The sequence below is a fragment of the Balaenoptera physalus genome, assembly GCF_965194825.1.
Source record: "Balaenoptera physalus genome assembly, chromosome: 2".
Taxonomy (NCBI): Eukaryota; Metazoa; Chordata; class Mammalia; order Artiodactyla; family Balaenopteridae; genus Balaenoptera; species Balaenoptera physalus.
The window spans coordinates 55,425,684-55,442,827 of NC_138883.1; the positions used below are offsets into that span (position 1 = coordinate 55,425,684).

Sequence of the window (17,144 nt, forward strand, 5' to 3'; positions counted from 1 at the left end):
TTCACCATTTGATATTATGTGGAGCCGGGAGGTCTCTGGTAGGCCAATGTCCTGAACTTGGCTCTCCCACCTCAGAAGCACAGGCTTGACACCCTGACAGAGTACCAAGACCCTGTCAGCCACACAGCCCAGAAGAAAAGGGAGAAAAAAAATAAATAAATAAAATAAAATAAAGTTATTAAAATGAAAAATTTTAAAAGATTATTAAAAATAAAAAAAATTGAAAAGTTATAAAAAAAAAAAAGAAAGAAGGAAAGAAAGAAGAGAGCAACCAAACCAAAAAACAAATCCACCAATGATAACAAGTGCTAAAAATTTATACTAAAAAAAGAAAAAACCAGCCAGACAGAATCCTAGGACAAATGGTAAAACAAAGCTGTACAGAGAAAATCACACCAAGTCCATCACCTCAATTTTGTGATGATTCATTGTCTATTCAGGTATTCCAGAAATGCAGGGTACATCAAGTTGATTGTGGAGTTTTAATCCACTGCTCCTGTGGCTGCTGGGAGAAATTTCCCTTTCTCTTCTTTGTTCGCACAGCTCTTGGGTTTCAGCTTTGGATTTGGCCCCACCTCTGCATGTAGGTTGCCTGAGGGCATCTGTTCTTTGCTGAGACAGGACAGGGTTAAAGTTGCAGCTAATTAGGGGGCTCTGGCTCACTCAGGCGGGGGTGAGGGAGAGAAGGGTATGGAATGCAGGGCGAGCCTGTGGTGGCAGAGGCCAGCGTGACGTTGCAACAGTCTGAGGGCGCCGTGTGTTCTCCCAGTGAAGTTGTCCCTAGGTCACAGGACCCTGGCAGTAGCGGGCTGCACAGCCTCCTGGGAGGGGAGGTGTGGACAGGTACCTGTGTTTGCACACAGGCTTCTTGGTGGCTGCAGAAGCAGCCTTAGCGTTTCATGCCTGTTTTTGGGGTCCGTGCTGATAGCCACGGCTCATGCCCTTCTCTGGACCTTGTTTAGGCAGTGCTCTGAATCCCTTCTCCTCGTGCACCCCGAAACAGTGGTCTCTCACCTCTTAGGCACTTCCAGACTGCTTTCCCAGACTCCCTCCCAGCTAGCTGTGGTGCACTAGCCCCCTTCAGGCTGTGTTCATGCAGCCAACCCCGCTCCTCTCCCTGGGATCTGAACTCTGAAGTTGGAGCCTCAGCTCCCAGCCCCCACCCGCCCCAGCAGGTGAGCAGACAAGCCTCTCAGGCTGATGAGTGCTGGTCAGCACTGATCCTCTATGCGGGAATCTCTCTGCTTTGCCCTCTGCACCACTGTTGCTGCACTCTCCTCTGTGGCTCCAAAGCTTCCCCCCCACCCACCCCCCATCTCTGCCAGTGAAGGGGCTTCCTAGAGTGTGGAAACTTTTCCTCCTTCACAACTCCCTCCCAGAGGTGCAGGTCCTGCCCCTATTCTTTTGTCTCTCTTTTTTCTTTTTTCTTTTGCCCTACCCAGGTACGTGGGGAGTTTCTTGCCTTTTTGGAAGTCTGAGGTCTTCTGTCAGCGTTCAGTAGGTGTTCTGTAGGAGTTGTTCCACATGTAGATGTATTTCTGATGTATTTGTGGGAAGAAGGTGATCTCCACGTCTTACACCTCCACCATCTTGAAGGTCTCTCTCATTTACTATTACTACATATTTTATTTTAATAGCTGATGAGGCAATGTTTTCTTGACTGTATTTGCTAATTTTTTTTCCATATGCACTTTACAATTAGATTTTAATGTTCCATAAGTATTCTGTTGAGATATTATTTGAGAATACTTTGAATTTCTAGATGTATTTTGAGATAGTTAATTTTCATTTTCAGTCTGGTCAGTTTAAGACTATCAACTCTCTGAAGGTTGTGATCATGTGTGTTTGGTTCATGACTTAATCCTCATTGCCTAACCTGGTGTAGGGACCCAATAATATATTTATATGTAATACACTATGTGTAATAAATAAATAAATAAATAAATAAATAGAAATGTGTAACCTTTCTTTACAACTGATATACTATTCACTGCAATAAAAATGAGATATCATTAGCTAGCACCAGACCCACTGAGGCAAAAATATCTCCCATCATTAAAGCATTATCTCACTAAATTCAGAAAATCTCAGTTAAGCAAGAAAAAATAGCTTACTTTGTGTATGTTTATGAACATACATTTGTGGTGATTTGTGCACAACATAATAAAAAAGCACATTTGGTTTTATTTAAGAATTACTGCTAATTACATGATTTGGACTAATGCCAGTAATAGTAATAAAAGTATTTAAAATGTTAGCTGTATGCTGCTTTGTGACTTTAACATTTAAGTAATTAGACTTTAAATAGAATCTGTTATAAATTTGACTTTGTTAACTTTGTTAAGGCAAATATATGTCATATATTTCATATTATTACTTAGCTCTTAAAATGAATATTCCTTTATTTCATCCAAAACACTAGAGGACACTTTTTCTTTCTCCTCTTTTCACTTTGTTGACAGATTGCTTTATGTACTCCAATCTTACTGTAGATTTTTCTGTATTCTCTATACATCTTTCTCTCTAAGAGTTGGGAACACAGAACTACCTGGCTTTGGCATTGTGCCTCTGGCTGCTGACTATAAAAACAAAAGTACCTCATGTGGTACTTTTGACAGGGCCCTGATTTAACAAATGGCGGATTCCTAGTTTACAATTCATTCAGACTCTCATTATGTAAGACAGGGACCCTAAGGCTGCAAAGATAATAAAATAAAAAAATTGGAAACCTTTAGGGACAGATGAATTGCCTTCCTTATGTTATCTGAATTGCTGTCTGTTAATCTTTGGGAGACGTTTATTAACTTCATATATTTTCTAAGTGAAAGGGATGTTGGTACATTTCCCTTTTCTGATCTAGATGTTGCAAATGAAGTAAATGCTTTGATAAGAAGCCATGAAGGAGAGCATGTTTTACTATAGTGTCAATTCTCTGATGTAAATATTATTTGAATTTATTGATATGTTAAGCTCCTAGCTCTTGGGTTCATATCAGAACAATGCAGGGAGGTATTGAAAAGCTTACCTATGTAAATTTCTTTCTGTTGTGTTGTTTGACAGCATGCTAACTTAAATCTTTTCCATTATTTATTTTAAATTTTGAAAATATTTTTGTTCATGTATTTTAGGCTACAAAAGAACTTAAACAGTACTTTGCTCTTTAGCAGCTATTTGCACTCACATTAAGGACAATGAAATAAAAGTAAAGCAAAATCTTTTCCAACTGATTAAGAAACAGTTTAATAGAGCTGTTTCAAATATATGTTACATTAGGTTTTTAAAAATATTATGAGTTTCTTTAAACTAACTTGAGATTATTATGTTTTTTAAATGAATTTTTTTCACTAGTCATAATTGTTAAAATTTACTGGGTTACTATGTCTTCTTAGAAAATGTAAGTCCTTGTTTAGAGCTGCATAATAGTTCGTATTGTGATTGTATAGTGGTTTATTTAGTCATTCTCTTATGGACTGAATTGTATCCTCCCAAAATTCATATGTTAAAGCCCTAACCCCCAATGTGACTGTGTTTTGAGATAGGGCCTTTAAGGAGGGATTTAAAGTTAAATGATGTTATAAGGGTGGAGGTCCTAATTCAGTAGGACTGATGAGCTTATAAGACAAGCAAGAGATGACAGAGCTCATTCTCTCTCTCTCTCCACAGAGGAAAGACCATGTGAGGACCCAAAAAAGGAGGCACCATGAAAGGTAAGGAGAGAAGCCTCACCAAAAATCAACCCTGGTCTCAGACTTCCAGCCTCCAGAAACATGAGTATAAAATTTCTGTTGTTTTAGTCACCCAGTCTGTGATATTTTGTTATGGCAGCACAACAGAATAATATATCCTGTTAGTGAACATTTACTATTACATTTTGTTTTGTTTGTTTTATATGTTTTACTATTACTATTTTGCTATTATATATTACTATTTACTATTATATTTTATTTTACTAATATATTTACTATTATATTTTATAATATAGTGACTAAATAGTAATTTTATATTTTTTACTGCAATGTTTTACTATTATATTGATGCAATGGGAATTCTTGTCATAAATATTTATGTATATCTAGTAAAATTTTTTCTAGTAAAATTCAATGTGTGGCAATGCTGAGCCAAAAGCTATACATTTTGGGTCAAAAGCTAGGGGAAATTTTTATCAAAAATTTTTGTCCAAATGTGTTTTATACAAGTTTATATGGCCATCAGTTGCATATGAGAGCTCCTTTCATCACAGGCTTGCCCAAACTGCATTTTAACAAAAAAAATGTTTCCTGAAGTAAAAAGTAAAGAGCTCTTTTTCTCCTTTGAATATATATTTCTTTGATTATTTTTAAATTTGATATTCTTTACATATTTAGGGGTTAATTTTTATTTCTTCTATACTGGATTGCCATTCATGTTCTTTGCCCATTTTTCTGGGTGTGTATCCTTTTGTATACTATTGATAAAACCGATGAAGCTATGCTTGAAAAAGAGGTCTCCCATTTTCATTCCTTAGTACAGAATTGATGTACGGCATAAGGAAAAAATATAACTACCTATGTTGCATCTCCATTAGACATTTAAAATATTCATTTATTCACCTATCATTTGATGAATATTGAATGTCTTCTATGTGCCTGGCAATTCTCTATGCCCTAGTATTAGAGAACTGAACAAAATACTGTCTTTACTTTCTGAAATTTATGTTCTCATGAAGAAGTGACAGGAAGCAAGCAATGTGTTGGATGGTGTTAAGAGCGTAAAACAGAGTAAAGGGTATAAGAAGGGCTGGGAGTGGGGAGGGTGGTTGCTATTTTACAAAGGTGTGTCAGGGATGGTCTCTAACAAAGTGACTTTTAAGATCTGAAGAAAGTTCGAGAGTGGGCCAAGTAGCTGTCTGGAGGAAAAGCTTTCCCTGAAGTGGGAATTGCAAATGCAGAGACCTTGAAGCCATTGTGTCCTTGTATGATATCAGTTTTAAAAAATTGTATATTGTTGTTAATGTTGGAGAGGGGAAATTTCCCGTTCTTGAGTTCTTGTGGCTGAACTAATAATAACATTGACCTAAGGCAGATTAATAGGAGAAAAAGAAAAAAAAAAAATTTGTGCACATGGAAATCTCATAGAAATGGGACCTAAGAAGTGGCCAAAGCTGGCAGCTTTTATAGATTTCCACAACGACAATGAATTGGTGAGGAATTGACAGGACAAAGAAACTTAGGTTTGGGTGCTTAATTAGTACAGAATCTAAACAGAATTTGGACTTGGAGTACTAAATTAAAGAAGTAACAAAATTTGTTTATATAGTCTTCTCAGTCCAAATTCCCTATCTCTGGTGATAAGGGTGTCCTTCCACTCCAAATACAGAGCATGCACCTTTCACATCAGAGATTCATTTCCTGCTTTCAGGGAGACAGAGAGGAGGATCAAAGTGTCCCTCTTGCATTAGCTGGTTCTTAAGTAAGTTTAATTCAAAATAATCAATATGCCACTGAGGGAGAAAAGACAGTCTCTTCAGCAAGTGGTGTTGGGAAAGCTGGACAGTGCATGTAAGTCAATGAAGTTAGAACACACGTTCACACCAAACACAAAAATAAACTCAAAATGGTTTAAAGACTTAAATATAAGACATGACACCATAAAACTCCTAGAAGAGAACATAGGCAAAACATTCTCTGACATAAATTGCACCAATGTTTTCTTAGGTCTCCTAAGGCAATAGAAATAAAACCAAAAATAAACAAGTGAGACCTAATCAAGCTTATAATCTTTTGCACAACAAAGGAAACTATAAATAAAATGAAAAGACAACCTACAGACTAGGAGAAAATATTTGCAAATGATGAGACTGACAGGGCTTAATTTTCAAAATATACAAACAGCTCATACAACTCAATAACAAAAAAACAAACAACCCAATCAAAAAATGGGCAGAAGACCTAAATAGACATTTCTTCAAAGAAGACATACAGATGGCCAGCAGGCACATATAAAGATGCTCAACATCGCTAGTTATTAGAGAAATGCAAATCAAAACTACAGTGTGGTGCCACCTCACACTGGTTAGAATGACCATCATTTAAAAAGTCTACAGATAACAAATGCTGGAGAGGGTGTGGAGAAAAGGGAACCCTTCTACACTGTTTGTGGGAATGTAAATTGGTGCAGCCACTATGGAGAACAGTATGGAAGTTCCTTAAAAAACTAAAAATAGAGTTACCATATGATCCAGTGATCTCACTCCTGGGCATATATCTGGAGAAAATGATAATTCAAAAAGATACATGCACCCCAATGTTCATAAGAGTACTATTTACAATAGCCAGGACATGGAAGCAACCTAAGTGTCCATCGACAGATGAATGGATAAAGAAGATATGGTATATATATACAGTGGAATATTACTCAGTCATAAAAAAGAATGAAATAATGCCATTTGAAGCAACATGGATGAACCTAGAGATTATCATACTAAGTGAAATAAGTCAGACAAAGACAAACACCATATGATATCACTTACATGTGGAATCTAAAATATGACACAAATAGACTTATTTACAATACAGAAACAGAGTATTTTCATAGGCATAGAAAATAAACTTATAGTTACCAAAGGGGAAAGTGGGTGTGGGAGGGATAAATTAGGAGTTTGGGATTAGCAGACACAAACTACTATATATAAAATAAACAACAAGGTCCTATTGTGTAGCACAGGAAACTATATTCAATATGCTGTAATAAACCATAATGGAAAAGAATATGAAAAAGAATATATAATTGAATTATTTTGCTGTACACCAGAAACTAACACAACATTGTAAATCAACTATACTTCAATTTAAAAAAATGCCATTGAGGCATATTTTAGAGTGGCCTGCCCTTGGCCCCAACACTCTTATTGTATTTTTAAGAGCCTTCATTCTCTATGAATTTAGTATTAAATAGAAGATGATTCCTCATTTAAGTACTAAAGATGGTTAGGATTAGACTTACTAGTATGTATTCTCTTTGGTTAATTGTTCAACCATTATTTTTGAACTGGGCCATTTCTCAGGTACTTGGGCACATCACTGAACTAACAGATACAATGTTCAATACTTTTTGATTAGGACTATATGTTATTGCTGTGTTGAAATCATGGTGGAAACAATTGCTTGAGTTCGTATAATACTTGAGATATATATGGCAGCATTTCTAAGCATGGGTTCCATGGAATGCTATTTGAGAAATTTTAATATCTTTCCAAGAAAATATTCTTTGTCAAACAGATTTTGGAAATGCTACATATCCTTCCCTTTTCTGAAGAGCTTTCCACTAATGAATTGCAAATGCAAGGACCTTGAAGACTCTGTGCTTGTATTAGCTTACTAACAGCTATGTAAAATCCCAAAGAACCACATGTTTCTGATGAATACTTACTGACATGATATGGGAAAACATCTTGTGAAACACTAACTTTAATTATTAGATAAGTACATTGAACTTCATTTTTTTCCTCCTGGAAACCAGACGAGTATTATATCAGAAGACAAACTACCTTCCCAAACCATAGTTTATTATTATAAAATTATCTTTTTTTTAGTAGTTCTGAATTAAACCCAGTTATAAAATAATTTGGAGTAATATAACATCAAGACCCTGTATTTAAGAAGATACTTTATTAGACTGTCTTTTGTGACCCAAAATCTCTGACTTCCATCTGAAGATAAACCACCAATGGAAAATCCTTACTTTGTGTAGTCAGATACACCCTCTTGAGTGGCTTCACTTCTTGGTAAGTATCCTTTTTCTTCCAGTGCCTTGTAAAGCTTTTCAATTTGCTCTAAAATGAGGAATCACACACTTCACTTTTCAGTGAGCTAATTGATATTTGTTTCACATTGAATTTTCACTCAGTGGATTATAAAACTAGAGATATTTCAGTCTTAGATTTCTAACAGCCCAGCTCATTGGAAAGGGGAGGAGAAAAAGGTGATACCTCTTTCCTGGACCAGGAGGTTAGATGTCCTTTCTGATGGAAAATATTCAGAAGGCCCAATCTGGTCTGTCTTATTACAGAAGTTAATACCTTGGACCTAAAGCATTCACATACTAAAGCCTTGACCACCTATCGTCTTGTGCATATGATTGTTATTTCACTAGATACCTAGTAATAACCTCATATTTTAAAAGGCAACTGTAAATATGAAGGTGTCATTATACAATGCTACAATATATTTATCAAATATTTTTACTATTCATAAAATATTTTGATTAGTTTTGGTTTAGTTAGATACATCTATGATTTTTTTTTCCAGAAAGTGTATGTAAGGAGTATACTTTCTTTTTTTTTTTAATATTTTATTTATTTGTTTGTTTATTTTTGGCTGCACTGGGTCTTCATTGCTGCGCACGGTCTTTCTCTAGTTGCGGCGAGCGGGGGCTACTCTTCACTGCGGTGTGCAGGCTTTTCATTGCGGTGGCTTCTCTTGTTGTGGAGCACGGGCTCTAGCCGCGCGGGCTTCCGTAGTTGTGGCTCATGGGCTCTAGAGTGCAGGCTCAGTAGTTGTGGCACATGGGCTTAGTTGCTCCGCGGCATGTGGGATCTTCCCGGACCAGGGCTTGAACCCGTATCCCCTGCATTGGCAGGCAGATTCTTTACCCCTGCGCTACCAGGGAAGCCCAGGAGTATACTTTCTATACTTCCACAAGTACTTATGTGCCTGAGAGTTTCATTCATTTACTTTCAAATGAGAATAGTACTTGGATGGGTTGATTTTTGAATTGAAAGTTTTTCTCTTTGAAACTCAAATTTAGGATTTTTCTTTATTTTTGAAATTAGAAAAAAAAGGGATATATTTAGTGTGCTTCCTTTTCATTAATAATGCTTGGCACCAGGAAATGTCTTTTCATCTGAAAAACTGAAGTTCTTCAGGTCATTAAAAATTTATTGTATTATTTCTTTATTTTTTGCATATTTTCACCTCATTTAAAAAATCCCTTTTTAGTATTGGTATAACTATATCTTTTGGATACAGTTTTCTGTATTAGTTATCTATTAAATTATAACAAACCACTTCAAAACTTATTTTTGTGAGTTTAGTTTTATTAAGATACCACGAAGAGGTTTTAATTTTGTTAATATGTTCATTCAGTCTAGCTAAACACAGCTGAATTCATTGTTAAAAAAGAAAACATGTGATGTGCCATTATAAATACTTTTTTGTTATGCCATACAGTTTAATTTGTTGTCTTTTTTAAATCTATCTTTAGAATCAACCCTAACTTGGCTAGCATTTTCACCTTTTGTTGTTTTTGTATATAAGCTAAGTTAGCTCTCAGGAATCACCCTAGGATTGTCATCAGTATTCCCTGGTCACGTCTTGATTCTTGCTGCATTGGTGACCAGTTGTTTGGACACTGACATTGCCTTCCAGTGGGCTTGTGTTTATTAACACTGTGATTATACGCTTTATAATCATATAAAGCGTATAATCACAGTGTGATTATATATAAATCATAGGTCCTGCTACCTATGAAACTATTTTCAAACTAGGGCAAAGTATAAAGAACTTGAATAGAAAAATCTACCAGTAGCTTACTTACATAGTGAGCTTCAATGAAACCTGTTGCTTTCCTTTCAGAGTTACTTAAATAAAAGTAACCATTATGAGACATTGTATATGGTAGGAGCTCAATAGATATTTCCTTCCCTCTCCACTTCCTCCTTGTGTTTTTCCTAATCCACCCTTTTGCTAGACTGTGCAGATCATGTCATTATTAAAGGGTACGTTTACTAAGTGAGTATGAGAATGGTCCTCATATGATAAAGAAAGGAATGACTTTTTCACATATATGTAGGAGAGTTGAAGGAAATAGGACTAGACTGAATACCCAAAGCCATTTCTTTTAGATATATACATATATTTACTGTGTGTGGATAGTTACAAACCTTTTACACTAGCATGTATTTATAGTTTGTAGAGCAGGACTGATATTACAGATAGATGAATAGTTGATTACTACTCAGTGTGATTTGGGGGCAGTGATTTCTTTCAAGTATCTTTACTGGCTTGTGCTATAAGGAGTATAGCCTTGAACTGTTTCCTCTTGTATTTTTCATGCTGAACTTGGTTGACTCTTTATTGAGTTTAGTCTTGGGTGTCTTCATATCTTCTGGTTTCCCCCCAAATGATCTTTTTAAAATTTTGTTGATAATCTTAAAAATTATATAAACATATTATGAATCACCTGAGGCAGAAAGAGTCAGAGCAAATATGTGACTTAAAGTTGTTTATCATTCTGTTCTGAAAAATAAGTTTTTGATATAGAATGCTATTTTATCAGTAGGTAAAAAATTTTGACTTAAACCAGACATTATGATATATAATAATTCAATCATTTATTTATTCAGTCATTCAACACTAACCATTGAGTGCTCAGGAGTAATAAAGGCAAGCATTTCTCTTATAGTCTAGTAGGCAGACATTAAACAAATGATTGTTACATATTTAATTATATCTGTCCAAGTGTATTTATAGAAGTCAAGCTCATTGAAATTCACTAACAGATATTAATATTTCAGAAGACAGTTACATGATAAATGCTCATTATAGAATTGTAAATAAGGACTGAATTAATACATTTATCTGTATTTCCTTCTAGGGTATTCATACTTTTAAAATGATAAAACAAGTTGCACATTTACTTTTGTTTGGTTGAGTATAAGTTTTGCTTATATTCAGCTGCAATTGTACTAAACTTTTGAGGCTGTAAGCTTCTGAATAGGTATGCGTGATGCTTCACAGCTGTATATAGTAATTAGTAATGTAAGGCAAGACCTTAGATGAAAGTGATAATGGTAATGTTTTATTTCTCTAAAAAAATGTGAATGCTAAGGAATGTAATCAATTTAGAAGATGATGTTTTAGTTGGAAAATTGATGACTACATGATAATAAATAGTTAAAAGGAGATATGAATAATCTTGCCATAATGGAAGCATAGATAAAAATATTCCCTTTTTATGAATAAAAATAATTTTACCCCATAATATATATTTTTAAATCTCCACAGGAAATGAATCATTTAAATAGAAGATAGGAGAAACTTAGATAATGGTGTTTTCCAGTTATAAGCATGTATGTCAGTGGGCAAAATGGGTTGCTTCAATAAAAATATTTATATCATGTCATCACCATTCATAGTCAATGTGTATGTGACTTCAAAAATTACTAAAAAAACCTTAATGTATATATATATATATTTTTGCCAGAATGATGTCAAATTATCAGCTTGACATTTTAAATAACTAAATCAATAAGGTTTTTGAATGGATCCAGTAAACTGCTCTTACAGATTCAGATATATACAAACCAGGTTTAAGATGATATCTCTAAGAGGGGTGGGATGGGGAGGGTGGAAGGGAGATGCAAGAGGGAGGGGATATGGGGATATAAGTATACGTATAGCTGATTCACTTTGTTACACAGCAGAAACTAACACAACAATGTAAAGTAATTATACTCCAATAAAGATGTTAAAAAAAATTTAACCCCCCCCAAAAAAATAATATCTCTAGGGATTAGTGAATGTCTCTCTTCCACCCTAGCAGTTTTAATATAGAAAATTATCCCAAAGAGTGAGTCTAATTCTACCTCCTGCATGTGGCTGGAAGCTAGCAATACATCCTTCAGGAACTGCAGGAAACCTCCTTGCTTTCTTCTGAAATGATTCCCTTGACACACATTCAAATAGGACTTGAGAAAATAATCTCCAACATTAGTGGAGGTCAATTATGTAACCACTGCTAAGACAATTACATCATATTCTTCAAGAAAGTTGCAAGAAGCTGCAGTTGAAAGAAGTGTGTGTGTTTGTGTGTGTGTGTGAGAGAGAGAGACAGAGAGACAGAGAGAGAGATTCTGCTGCTGCTGGTATTTTGCTGTTTATCTTTGGTAGTAAGAGAGTAAATCTTATTGCTGAGCTGCTTGCCACGTGGTGTCTACTTTTGGTGCTCCCTTCCGTACTCCTTGCCATGACCCTTCTCCAATTATGCGTCAGGAAAAAGAACTGCTTCCTGTCATTGTTTAAAATGGACTCAGCCTCAGAAATTCTGTCTGAAAGTTTACTCTATTCCCTCATTGGGAAAGCAGTTTTTAAAGCACAAGATTTTTTTAAATGGAGTTTTTAATGTTAAAACAAAGGGAAACACAACTTTGGAAATGTATTCCTAATGAATTATTATTTCTTAAGGGGGAAAGTTTTTCAAAATGAGTTTTATATTTTTAAGAGGAAATTATGTTTTTTCCTCTAGTGTATTTATAAAATAAATGAATAAACCCGAAGGGTTTCATTTTGATTGTTGTTCTTCTGTTAACGTTGCAGCTTTTGTTGCACATTTTTATCAAGTTTCATAAAAAAAAATTTTGGAAAATTTGGTTATTTATATAAGGCTTAACATATCACGCTTTTCTAACAGAATATTTAACTTTTTGCCAAATGCACACTTCACAAATTACTAATTTGTCTTGGGTTAAGTACAAGTAATAAGCTTGGGGTAGCATATATGTTAACATAGCTTCTAGAGCTGGGGACAAGTTCAACTGTTAATGTATGTCTCTCCTTCCTTCATTTCACAGTATAATTGCCTTCCATGGTGGATTATTTTCTATAGAAACCTGTCAAAATAATTGTTTCCCTTTTCCCCCATGCCACAATGTTTTTTCTTGGCAATGAATTTTTAACTTATTTTCGTTTTTTATTGTGAGGTATTTATTACATATGAAAGTGAAACTATATACTAAAACCAATAATAAAGTGATTACTACTGTAAACTATTCAGGTTATGAAACCAAACATCACCAATATGATTAAAGCTACTCCTCCTCATCCTGTAATCTCATTACTCCCAACCAGAGGTAAGCTTCTTTTTCGTGAAACACTCTGTCACTTGGTTTAGGGCCTTTTCACTTGACTTTGTCTTACCCTTGCTTTTTCTAAATCTTTGCTGGTTTCTTCTCCATTTCCAGCTGTTGTATCTTTACTGGCATAAACAAGCATAGCCACTAGTATCTTATATGAAACTGTTTCTCTAGCAAATACTTATTTATCCATCTATATCATTAAAGAAAATCAAAATCATTTTACTCTCATATGACAGTGAAAAAAGTATATATTTATTTCTTGACTCAAGGCCCCATCAACTCTGTTGCTTTCTATCATAATATAATCTGGGAATAACTTGACAGTGATGACATCCCAGAGAATATTTGATGATGTCATGCTAATTAGACCTTTCTTTGGTTATCCTATTACTGCATAACAAATTACCCATTACGTAGCAGCTTAAAACAATCATTTTAATTTTGTTCACAGTTTTGGAGATAAGGAATTTGGGAAGGGCCAGAACACATGATGGTTGCATTCATATTTTGGTTGGGGATTTAGTCATTTGAAAGCCTGTCTAGGCTGGACATCCAAGATGGTTCATTCACATGGCTGGCCTTGACATTGGCTATCAGCTGGGAACTCAGCTGGAGCTATCGACCAAACACCTCACACGACTTTTTCATGTGACTTGGACTTCTTACAGCATGGCTACTGGGTTTTGAGAGGGAGTGTCCAAGAGGCAGTGACAAAGAATGAACATTTCAAAGGTTCAAGGCGGAGAGTCTCCAAGTCTTTTGACTTAGCCCTGCAAGTCCTGTGGCATCACTTCTATTGCCAGTCAGTCACTAAGGACAGCCAGATTCAAGGGGAAGGGAATTCAATTTTACATCTCAATGGGAGGAATGTCAAAGCATTTGTAGTTGTCTTTATCCCACCACAGACCTGGTGAGTTTAAAGAACTAAGGACCCTATTTGCCTTAATAAGAAACATGAATTCTAGAGGTAGATTTTATATCTTATTAAAGCTCAGGGGCCTGTCACATGCGTGAAATTTCTAATGTTCATTTATTTGGGTCATGTTAAGACATCACTTCTAAAGTGAGAAAAAATTGTTGCACTTTACCTTGCCTGCTATAAAGACAGAGACACAGTAGTAGGTAGGTCTCATAAAATCTAGAAGACAACATATAACAACTTGTGGTGAGCTGCACTGACCCAAGTTCTAGATCTACCATACAGCTCCTAGCCTAAAGTGAGAATAGAGCAAGACCATCTGTAGCACAAGTCCCCCTGCTACTTGGGTCTAGGACCTAGTATTGGGAGGATCTATGGCAGACAGAGATGTATCTGTCAAGTGACTTAGAGAAAGCACAATACAATCTCTAAGGTTTTTAGAGAAAAGCCATGTCCTTCTTCACTGTCAAGTATTCTCCATGGGCCATGGAAGACAACTCAACAGCTGACGATGGTATTCTAAGCCTGGACTGCCTGAACTAGTTATTATGCGATTTAATGAAATATGTAATTGGAGGGGCACAATAGAATTAGATTGTGAAATGGAAATAATATGTATAAGGCTGAGGCCAAGTAGATATTAATAAACACAAGGCATTAGTAAACAATATAAGCTGCTGGCTCAGAATCCAATCATAACTGCTTCTAAAACCTCTCCCTCGACTCCTGTTCCTTTTTTTCTTTTCTACCTACCTGCCTGTTGTTACTATATATAAAAAAATAACTTTTACTTTATAACAAACTAACTTTTAAAAAATAATATTAAAATAAATTCAATCTTATTAATTCTAATCATTTCTCTCAACAGTTATGCAGACATATACGTAATAATGACAGTCTCTTAAAGTGCTTTTCAAAACCATATAATTTGTTTCTTTTACTTTCTTACTGTACTAATATTTAAGTTAGATTTAACCAAAGTGGTATTAGTAAGTATGTAATATAATCTATTTCTTCTGATATCAATAGAGCTATGCAAGTTTCCATGTTTTCCTTTTGTGTCTAATTTGTATTGCACATCTTTAAAAATCCTTTTTTTTTAATAATCCAATTTTTGGATGCAAAGTTCTATGTGTGTTCATTAAGTCAAAGTTATTAATGATAATGTTTTAGTATTCTATATCTTTACTCATTTTTATCTGCTTGATATCGCTGATAAAACAGTTATTTGAAAATTTATAAATTTTTATACTATAAAATTTGAATGTACATGCCCTGTTTTATCAAATTCTCTTGAACATGGACAGGACCAGTGAATATGATGGGCTAATACTCCTGTGATTAAGTTACTAATCAGTTAACTTTGAATTAATCAAAGAGGAGATTGTTCTGTGTGGACCTGATCTAATCAGATGAGCCCTTTAAAAGAAGTTGAAGCATCAGAGAGATGCTATTCTGATGGTCTTGAAGGTACAGTTTATGACTTCTACAACTGCAGGGAAATGACTCCTGCCAATAACCACATTAGCTTAGAAGAGGGCTCTGAGCCTCAGATGAGACCCTTGCTCCAGCTGTCACTTAGGTTTCAGTCTTATGAGACCTGGAGCAGAGAATCCACTTGAGCCCTGTCTGTACTTCTGACATACAGGAACTGTGAAGTAATGAATTTGAATTATTTTAAATTGCTAAGTTTATGGTAATTTGTTATGTAGCAATAGAAATGTAAAACAGCCCCGCATTTTTTAAAACATATTTATGAAGTCTCATATCTTTATCTCTTATCATGTTGTCTACTCTACCACTAGCCTAAAAAGGTAATCATTCTAATATATTTATTTTCTATCCTTTTATTATATGTGTATTCTTGAAAAATACATGCTATTTTTATAGGTATGTATTTTTATTTTATAAGCTGTTATGTTATAGGTCTCATTTTTATCTTATAATTTTTTACACAGCCATGCTTCTATGAACTATTTAAATTACATTTACATTTAGCCTATTGCTTCTCATAGCATTCCAGTATTCCATGGTTTGCATCCACCATGTTTTTATGTCCATTCCCCAGGAATGGTCCTCCAAATTTCCTCCAGTTTCCCACCATGATAAGCAATGCTGTAGTCATCTTCCCTTTTGGACCTGGGGGCAATTTCTCTAGGATATATGCTCAGGAAATGGAATGCTACTTCTTGGAGTATTTATATACTTAATCTGACTGAGTACTGTCAGATTGCTCTCCATAATAGCTGCACATTCTAAATGACCATCTGTACTACATGAACATTCCCATATTCCCATGATCTCTCCAACAATTTATGTTACCTAGCATTTTAATACTTGTTAATATTATGGGTATGAAGTTATATCACATTGTTTTAATTTGGTTTTCTTTTTTAAAAATGAGTTTAAGCATTTCTTCATATCTGTATTAGTTATTCATGTTATTTCTTCTGTGATTGTAATTTTAATTTTTGAAATTAATCAATATTTATGTTTTCTCCTTCACAGAAGAGTTATTTATCATGCAGTCACATCATGTTGGTGTTTATCTTACTCTTCCAGCATGCTGATATTAGCTGTAACTTTGGGACTGGGTGGTTGTGAATGCTTTTACTTTTTCCATTATTATTTATTTTAATTATGTCTATGAGAATTAATCATGAATATGTTGACATTTACAGGAAAAGCATACGTCTCTTTTTAGTGCTGGACTTATTTATTATACTCATAGAACCTCCAATTTCCACACAGATTTTTGCTCACCCAGGTATCCAAAGTTTATTTTATTTTTTAAATTCACGTGAATGGTTAGTGCAATGAATTAATGGCCTTATGAAATACCAGGAAGAATACGCCCATGTCAGAACAGAGTTTACCAAACATGAGGGGACAGTTTTTTTGTGTGTGTGTAGGAATATAGGATTTTACATGAAGAGATACCAAAAGGGGAAATGTAATAGACTGATAATATCACTGATTCCTGTAGGTCATGACCTTAGAATAATACTAATGAGAAAATGTTAAATGTTCTTACAAATATAAAAATTCCACTTGCTTTTTATGTATCATTATACACTGTTCTCCACCCAGTGCCAATTTAACAAAAAAGCAAAAAGAAATAATAATATTCATAGCTAACCTTTATGTATTTTTTTGGTTTTTGCTCCTTTACTTTATTCAGTGCTTTACTTGCAATATCTCATATAATCCTCAGAAAACTCCTGAGATTTATACTCCTTTTATCACTGTTTTACATATAAGAATCTGGAGGCTTATTGTAACCAAGGGGTCAAAAGCTTAAGTGTTTTACTGTGTAAGTTCTATTATGCTAAG

General features: G+C 34.8%; 1 long non-coding RNA gene across 2 annotated transcripts in view; it reads left to right on the forward strand.

The window, feature by feature from the left end:
• The window catches only part of LOC309656122, an 870,723-nt gene that overhangs the window by 591,355 nt on the left and 262,224 nt on the right, over positions 1–17,144 (forward strand). The window contains exon 4 of one of the 2 annotated variants that reach the window (XR_014261149.1): positions 3,664–3,707. This is a non-coding gene — a long non-coding RNA (uncharacterized lncRNA). Of the gene's footprint in view, positions 1–2,382; positions 3,708–17,144 lie in introns of those variants that run through there. The other variant, XR_014261150.1, reaches the window with a different exon arrangement.